At 37.0% G+C, this 8,284-nt stretch overlaps 1 pseudogene; it reads right to left on the bottom strand.

The window, feature by feature from the left end:
* Nucleotides 1–2,494: 2,494 nt before the first annotated feature.
* On the bottom strand, nucleotides 2,495–3,652 carry LOC101676447 (annotated as a pseudogene).
* Between the last annotated feature and the right edge of the window lie 4,632 nt (nucleotides 3,653–8,284).

Here is an 8,284-nt window from a genome sequence, read left to right on the forward strand (position 1 = left end):
GAACACTAGAAGTTAGATATTTATCTTGTGGGCATGAGACCCAAGATTTCTTCCGTGAAGAAATTAGCAATCATATAGTATGGATCTCCCTGTATCAATGCTCACTTCTCTCCAGGTAACCCAAAAGCAATGGCTGCCAGTCTTGGCCCTACCTATGTGATTCTCAAACTTTTGTGTGCATTGGGATAAATTGGAGCGTTTATTAAAACACAGATTTTTTCCCCTCAACTTCAGAGTTTCTGATTCACTAAGACTGGGAATAAGCCAGAGAATTTGCCTTTTAACAAGTTTCCAGGTAAAGCTTACGACCATATTTTGAGAACCACTCATCTGGATAATAGCCTTAATCCATTTTTCAGAGCCTTTTTCCTAAATATGAATAGACAGAGAGGATCACTGTATTTTTAGGAGAGGAGTTGGAACAATGAAAGAAAGAAAAATGACAGGAAACAGATGAGAATTTAAGAGAGATTAAAAAAGCATCATATTCATTCATTCATACACTTAATGTATATTTTTGAGTGCCAAATATGTGCTAGAAATTGTTCTAGGAGGTTCTAAGAATATACCACTGATATAGATTTCAGAGGAAAAGTGACTTTTAACTAAGTATTCTATGCTCAAATTGTAATTCAAGTGGAGGGTATCTCAAATGCATTTTTAGGTGTGGATGTGTATCTCTCCTGAGTGACTTTTATTTCCCAGTGGAGTTTGATAGAGAGTATACTCCAGTAAAATACAGAAGGAAACCAGCAGGAAGCAGAATGGGATCCAGAAGCTCAGTCTGGCGGTGATAGTCATGAAATAAATCTGAGAAAGAGCCTGGCTTGCAGCAGGAAAACAGAAGACTCCAAGAGGGAAGTCTCTGGAAAAATAGGGTTTTCACAGAGGATGTGCTCTATTGAGCCTTTTAAAAAAAGGAGAACTATTACAAAAAATAAATTTTATGAAGAAAAGAAAAACATTGAGAAACTCCAGGAAATTTGTACAGGAAAGGAAATATAATCACTGTAAAATTCTTGGCTTCGCAAAGTCCTAAAACTATAAACAGAGCTTAGCAATGTTAACCAAAACTTTATATAACTGTGTTGGAAGAAAGACGGAGAATAGATAGAGAGTGGGAGAACAGATTTAAATATGCATACATTATAATAGGGAAAAAATAAAATTTAGAATAGTTAAATAATAATTAGCAGCCTAAAAATATTATTTTCAGATTTGATAGGAACTGCCAAAACAATAGTGAAAGGACTTCAGAAGTGTTTCCCCTGGTGTGTCTGTCTGGCTTAGTTAGTAGAACATGCAACACTTAATCTCATGGTTGTGAATTCAAGCCCCACATTAGGTGTAGAGCCTACTTAAAATAAAATAAGAAAAAAAAAAGAAGTGTTTTCCCTTAGAAAGTAAAATGGACAGGTGGAGAGGGATATTATAGAAAATAATTGCTTTTCTTTATGAGTTTTTTAAATTCCATTTGATTTTTTGAACCGTATTAATATATTACTTAGATAAAATAAAAGAAAATAGAAAATAAAAAGCCACTGCAGATAGAATTAATAAATTTACTTTAAGCTTTTCTTGTATTGGGAAAATCTGCCTTCATTTTTATCTTAATTAAATTGAAAGTGGAGGGCTCTTCTCTGCAGAGGGGAGATCCAACATTTTTAAGTTTAGTGTAATTATCTTCCCTTTAATGAGATTGGATTCAGACAAATAAATTTAGGAAGAAAATACTGGAACATACCAGATTCTTGCTATAATATGCCTCACTGGAGTCTGTAATTTGATACAATAGACGGGCTTAAGACTTTGTCTAACTCCCCATTCAACAAATATGTATTATGAATGGGTTGTGTATCCTATACTGTAAAACTAATGAGATTTATTATTATTATGTTTAAAATGTTTCCCTACACCAGTGTGCTTGCAGTAAGGAAATCAGAATGGGAGGAAAACTGGCATGCTCTCAGTAGGGTCATTTCAGGACCCTTGAGGAGGAGAAGGGTAATGAGAGGGAGGTCTGCTTTTACTGGTAAGAGGAGCACAGTGGGTTTGGGGATTTAGCTTTCTCAGATCTTCTGAATCCATTCAAATTTTCCACTGCCCTCTGAGAAGCAGTGATGTCAGCTTACACTGTAATCCTATAACCCCAAAATGTGAATGTGGAATGAAAACCAAAATTCGGCAGCCATCAGACTACCTGGAGCCTGATTCTTTGACTGGGTCCTCTAGGAAAGTATTGTAGCAAGACTGCATTAAGAAGATTTTCACAGTGATTTGGCAGAATTTGCTTGTCCATGTAGAATTGCTCTTTTTTTAAAATTTAAAAACAAAATTCTCTTGAAAATTTTATTAACATTTAATAACAATAAATCAGTCAGCATTTTCTAGTCTTCATGAAGTTTTTGTCTTAAAGATGAAATTTCTTCAAATGTCTTCATGTAAACCAATCAGACATGAATAAACTTTTATAATGAGATTCCCAAAGACATCTTTTTAATATTGGTCTTTTTTCTTGGGATGACAATAGCAATACTAGGACAGTATTAAGATTTCTTTTTAACTCAAATGAACTGTTTTCAAGATTAATGGTTACTAGCAAATCTTGATTTTTATTCCTCTGCTAAGGCAAGATAGAAACATGATACTTTAAAATTATTTTCAATTTCCTATGAACCTATTTTATAGTAAAAAAATTATTTGGTACTATGTGGTTTTTATGCTTAAATTCTAAAAGTAATCTTTAATTTCAACTGAACTTGGTACCCCAAGACTTAAAAAAAATTTTTTTAAATGATATTTACATAATAAATACAATTTTAATCACTCAGTTCTTCCTCATCACTGAAATATGTGCTTTCTTTATTCTTGGGCGTCTTGAATCATCTGATGTTGAGGGACCTCCTGAACTGGGTTTCCATTTTTTCTGTTCTTCTTCAATTTTGGCTTGCTGGAAAGCTATGGCCTAAGACTGTCAAGAGCAGGATCTTCCCCTTCATCTTCACTTTCTTCTACTTCTTCAATTTCTTCTTCTGGTTCAGGAATTTTCTTTTTATTTTTTTTCTTTTTCTCTTTCTTCTTTGGAGGTTCCCGTTCTCCAAGCATATTTTTAAGGCAGGCGTAACTTAAGTGTCCACTTTCCCCATATTCATAACACTTAGATTTGTCAAAGTAGCTTCGTCTTCGGATGAACTCAGCTGCTCTTCCATTGTCGATAGCAATGCTTGCTTTTATTACTCTACCAAATAACTGTTTGTTGTTTATTGCTCTGGTACAGTTTTGTGCAGAGTCTTTGTCCAAAAACAAAATAAATGCAACCCCTTTACTTTTCCTGGTATCTTTATCTTTCATTATAGTAACCCTGTTTATAGGTGCTTATAGCTCTGTCTTTGACTTCGTAGCATTCTCATGATTTATAATTAATGTTTGTATGGAAACTCATTCAGAGATTTTTACAACTTTGCCATACTTGGAAAATATCCGGTATAAGTCATTGTTGGTCAGGGAAAAGGGCAAGTTGGATATATACACTGTGCTTTTACTTGGGGCCAATCCACCATTCATTTCTTTAGGTGGGGCAGGCCTGGGAAACTAGAGCACGAGCCCACGACTCAGTTGGGGCTCAACCCGGACTCTTCCTCATCCCCCGTTGGGGCCTCAGAATTGCTCTTTGAAAAATCGTTGGCAACCAGTTTTCTAACCCCAGTAAGTGTAATGGCCACCTATTCCTTCTCTGTTTGCTTAGGCAGGGCCTAAATTAAGCACCTTTTTTTGTTCTTGAGAAATCTTTTTATTTTATTTTATTTATTTATTTGACAGAGAGAGCATGAGAGAGCACAAGCAAGAGGTGCAGCAGCGGGAGAAGCAGGCTCCCCGCTGAGCAGGGATCCCAATGCGGGACTCCATTCCAGGACACCCAGATCATGACCTGAGCCGAAGGCAGGCACTTAACTGGCTGAGCCACCCAGGTGCCCCGAGAGATCATTCTTTATTATTTCCTCTTTATTGTTCCCGTTTCATCTCTAATATCCTTCTATTATTGCAAATAACGACCCCTGGAGATACAAATTCAGAAAGTAAGTGAAACGAGGATATCCGTTCTTTTTTCAAAATATAGGGGACAGCATAGCATTCTGGTTGAGCACGTGAACTCTAGACCCAGATAGCCTGGTTTCACTGGCCAACTCCACCACTTGCTGGCAAAGCCATCGGGGCAGCTTCATATCTCTCTGGCCCTGTTTCCTTATGTGTAAATGATGAAAGTAATAATATTTACCTTAAATATTTACTATGAGGACTCAATGTGTTAAAAGACATAGAATATTTAATAAATGTTACCATTATTATTTACGTAAGCTTACAGTCAGAAGAGCACAGAATACTATATATTTTAAAAGTCATTCGGTCTAATTGTGGAGCATTTTAGAAGAAAAAATTGTAAGGACAGTTCATGTATGTAATACCTTTGCTGCAAACAGTGATATTTCATCTTCTGAAAATCCTGAAGTATCTAGTAAAACACTCTGTAAAGCACTTTTAAAGCTTTTAACATCTGGCTAATATCTTTTTATTATAAATGTCAAGCCAGTTATAAAATACTTAGTAAAATACATTTTCTGGCATCAAAATCAATATCTATTTTTTTCCTACTAGGAGTTACTGAGTTGAGAATTTTGATTAAATTTTTTAGTCGGTTCATTTAAATGATGACTTGATTCTGGATCCCTGCATTTCACTGGTTCTTTGAACCGACTGGGTTCTTCATCTGCTCGTTGTTAGCTGCTCTGTGTTTTAAATTTTATATAAGCATAGCTTTATTTTACAGGGCTTGATTCTAACCAACCATTCTATATGCATATTGCAAGGTTTTAGAGATACTAAAATAAATAAGATAAAGACCCTTTTATCAAAGGGCTCATAGTACTTCCATCTAAGAAACTTTTTGTATTTGAGCATGAACGATGGTTTAAGACCTCTAGTAGAAGGGTTAGGAGCTTTGCCATTTGTTGGTGCTAACGCTTGCTAAACCTCTGTTTTTTCCTTTGGTAAAATAAGACTAATAATAGGACCTACCTCATGGGGTGGATTAAGGCAGCGTTGCACAAACTTGGCTGATTATAAGAATCACATGAAGTCCTTTTAAAAAAACAGATACCTGAATGCCTCCCTGAACTCTTTGATTTAGAGGTGAGCAGAGGTGAAACATGGACTCTTTATTTTTAATGAGTACTGTAGGTGTTTTTTATAATTGAGGTTTTGGAAGCACTATTCTAAGGCAGTGGTTCTCAAAGTGATTTCTTGGACTCTATTCTAAACCAACTGAATCAGAAAGTCTGACTTTTTAAAAAACATTTTAAAAAATGTAAATTCAATTAATTAACATATAATGTATTATTGTTCAGAGACCTATTCAGAAAGAGGTAGAGTTCAGTGACTCATCAGTCTCATATAATACCAGTACCCATATAATACCCAACACATAGTCTCCCCAACTTCCATCGCCCAGTTACGAACTCCCCCACCCCACCTCCACTTCCAGCAACCCTCATTTGTTCCTATGATTAAGAGTCTCTTATGGTTTCTCTCCCTCTCTGGTTTTGTCTTGTTTTATTTTTTTCCTCTCTTCCTCTTTGATTCTCTGTTTTATTTCTTAAGTTCCACATATCAGTGAGATCATATGATAATTGTCTTTCTTTGATTGGCTTATTTTGCTTAGTGTAATACCCTCTAGTTCCATCTATGGGAACTCTGACTTTTTTTTTTTTTAAGAGATTTTATTTATTTATTTGAGAAAAATGAGTGAGAGAGAGCATGAGAGAGGAGAAGGTCAGAGGGAGAAGCAGACTCCCCAAGGAGCTGGAAGCCCGATGATGGACTCAATCCCGGGACTCCAGGATCATGACCTGAGCCGAAGGCATTTGCTCAACCAACTGAGCCACCCAGGCACCCCAGGAACTCTGACTTTTTAAGTTAAAAGTAAAACAAAACCTTCCAGGTGGAGATAATACCCACTGAAGTTTGAGAATCACTGGTATATCTTCAATTAGATGATCTAAGTTTGATTTAAAGTAGATAAGCTTTATTAACACTATCCAAAATAATTCTAATGATTATTAATAACACCAAGAAGGATCAGGTCAGCATATAACCTCCGAAACAATGAGTGAATTTATATTCTAGTTTCCAGGCATTTCTGCAATTTTTGTCAGCACTGTTTTCCATGCAAACCTGGAAAAACTGATAAAAATTGTCTTGCAGCTTAGGTTCCAGGTTTTAATAAGAATTCTTTTTAGACAGGCTTGTTGCTGATAACATAGGCAAACTTATTGGTTCTTTTTGGTTAACTGAACATATTTACTGGGCACTGAAGTGTGTATAAAAACATTTGAGATCTTTCCCACCGTAAGTTGTATATGAGACAGGAAACATGCAATATTTGACCATAAGCAACTTACTTTTCTTATTTCTCTTACCCCATGATGTATTCAAATAACCATAAAATTCTGTTGATTTAACCTCTGTCACATTTTGCTTCCATTTCTCTCCACCTGCACATGACTTTCTAAAATCAGACCTTTTTATCTCAGCCTCTTTGGGCCTCTCGTCCTTCAGGGTTTTGCTTCCTTTCATAACTGGTTTGGTATTTATAATAAAAAGATATTATCCAGATGTCTTCACACTGCACTCAGGCCGATTTTCCTAAAAGGCAAATTCTATTATGTCACTTCCCTTTTTAAAAACCTCAGGGACTTCTCGGGACGCCTGGGTGGCTCCGTGGGTTAAGCTGCTGCCTTTGGCTCGGGTCATGATCCCAGGGTCCTGGAATCGAGTCCCGCATCTGGATCCTTGCTCGGCAGGGAGCCTGCCTCTCTCTCTGCCTCTGCCTGCCTCTCTGCCTGCTTGTGGGTTTTCTCTCTCTCTCTTTCTGACAAATAAGTAAATAAAATCTTAAAAAAAAAAACAAAAAACCTCAGGACTTCTCATTGTGACAAAGTATAAACCTGGTTACTTCTCCTTAAGGGTCTGGACAACCTCAATTGTTCTATCACAGTATCTGTCAGTCTGCAGGCCTGGCCTCACGTGGGCTTGTGGGCAAGTTAGATAGGCTGCACTCGATCGAGGTCATGTTGCTGAAATCACAGGGAGGAGGGATTTGACAAAGACAGTTTAGAAACCAAAGAAAACTTGAATAGTCATTGCTAGCATATATATTCTGATCTTATGTGATCAGGATATTTTAAAAATAATCCTTACCTGTGATTGGGAGGTGGAAGCAGGAAGCAGGAATGAATAACGTCATCCCTTTTGAGGGAGAAGATTGGCAGCAGCTAGTGAGAGACACAAAAGAGAGTGGGCTCAAGGAAAGATGCTAGGCTCTCACACCAGGGCTTATATGTCAGGAAAGCTGAGTTGGAAGGAAAATCTGCTTAGTGGACGTGCGAATTGGTTGGAGCTCATCTATTTGCATGAAGTATATAGCACAGAATTATTCCAGAACACAGGGGCTTTTGGACTGAAGCATGTATTTTTCCTACTTTGGTCAGAATTAGGACCTGAGACCCTTTAGGATCCAAGGTCACCTGGGAGAACATGAGAAAGCTGGGGAATGACTCGTAAGATAGGATGTAAATTCTCAAATAGGGCGATAATATGTCTTACAAAAATCAGTAAGTGCAGATTGTTTAGATTCCCCTACAGTGGTGATGGTTTCATTGAGAAAGCCGGACATGAATGAAGGAGTCTCGAAAAATGGATCAGATTTTAACAATATGATATAAAATAACAGACATTACAGCTAAAACATATTAAATGGCTATTATGTGCAAGACATTGTTGAATCATGACCTTTCCTCATCTTCACAATGGCACCTGTCTTACCAGTGAGGAAAGTAAGAACCAAACATGTCAATGGACTTGTTAAAGATCAGGAACCTCCTCAGTGGAGATTCACACTAAAATGAGAGCGATACTGTAACAGGCTTTGTTTAATGTAGCAATTTCTCTTTTTCAGGAATCAGACACAATCCCACCAACAGAAAAGAGAATGAAGGGAACATAAAACATCAGTTTCTAACCTCTTTCTAGTTACATGGAATGACTGGGCACTATGCTAAGGACTGAAATGCAGCCTGGTCGGATGCCCGTCTGCTATAGCACCCTGAAAATTCCTAAGAGGAGGTCCAGAGTGGTTATTAAACAGCTGCATCTTAACTCACTAGGAAATGGCTTGTGGAAAATAACTTCTTTAAGCTATTTGAAGACCAAGAAGGAAGAAAAAAAATCC

Source organism: Mustela putorius, unplaced genomic scaffold (genome assembly GCF_011764305.1).
Source record: "Mustela putorius furo isolate JIRA1106 unplaced genomic scaffold, ASM1176430v1.1 tig00003853_pilon_pilon_pilon, whole genome shotgun sequence".
Taxonomy (NCBI): domain Eukaryota; kingdom Metazoa; phylum Chordata; class Mammalia; order Carnivora; family Mustelidae; genus Mustela; species Mustela putorius.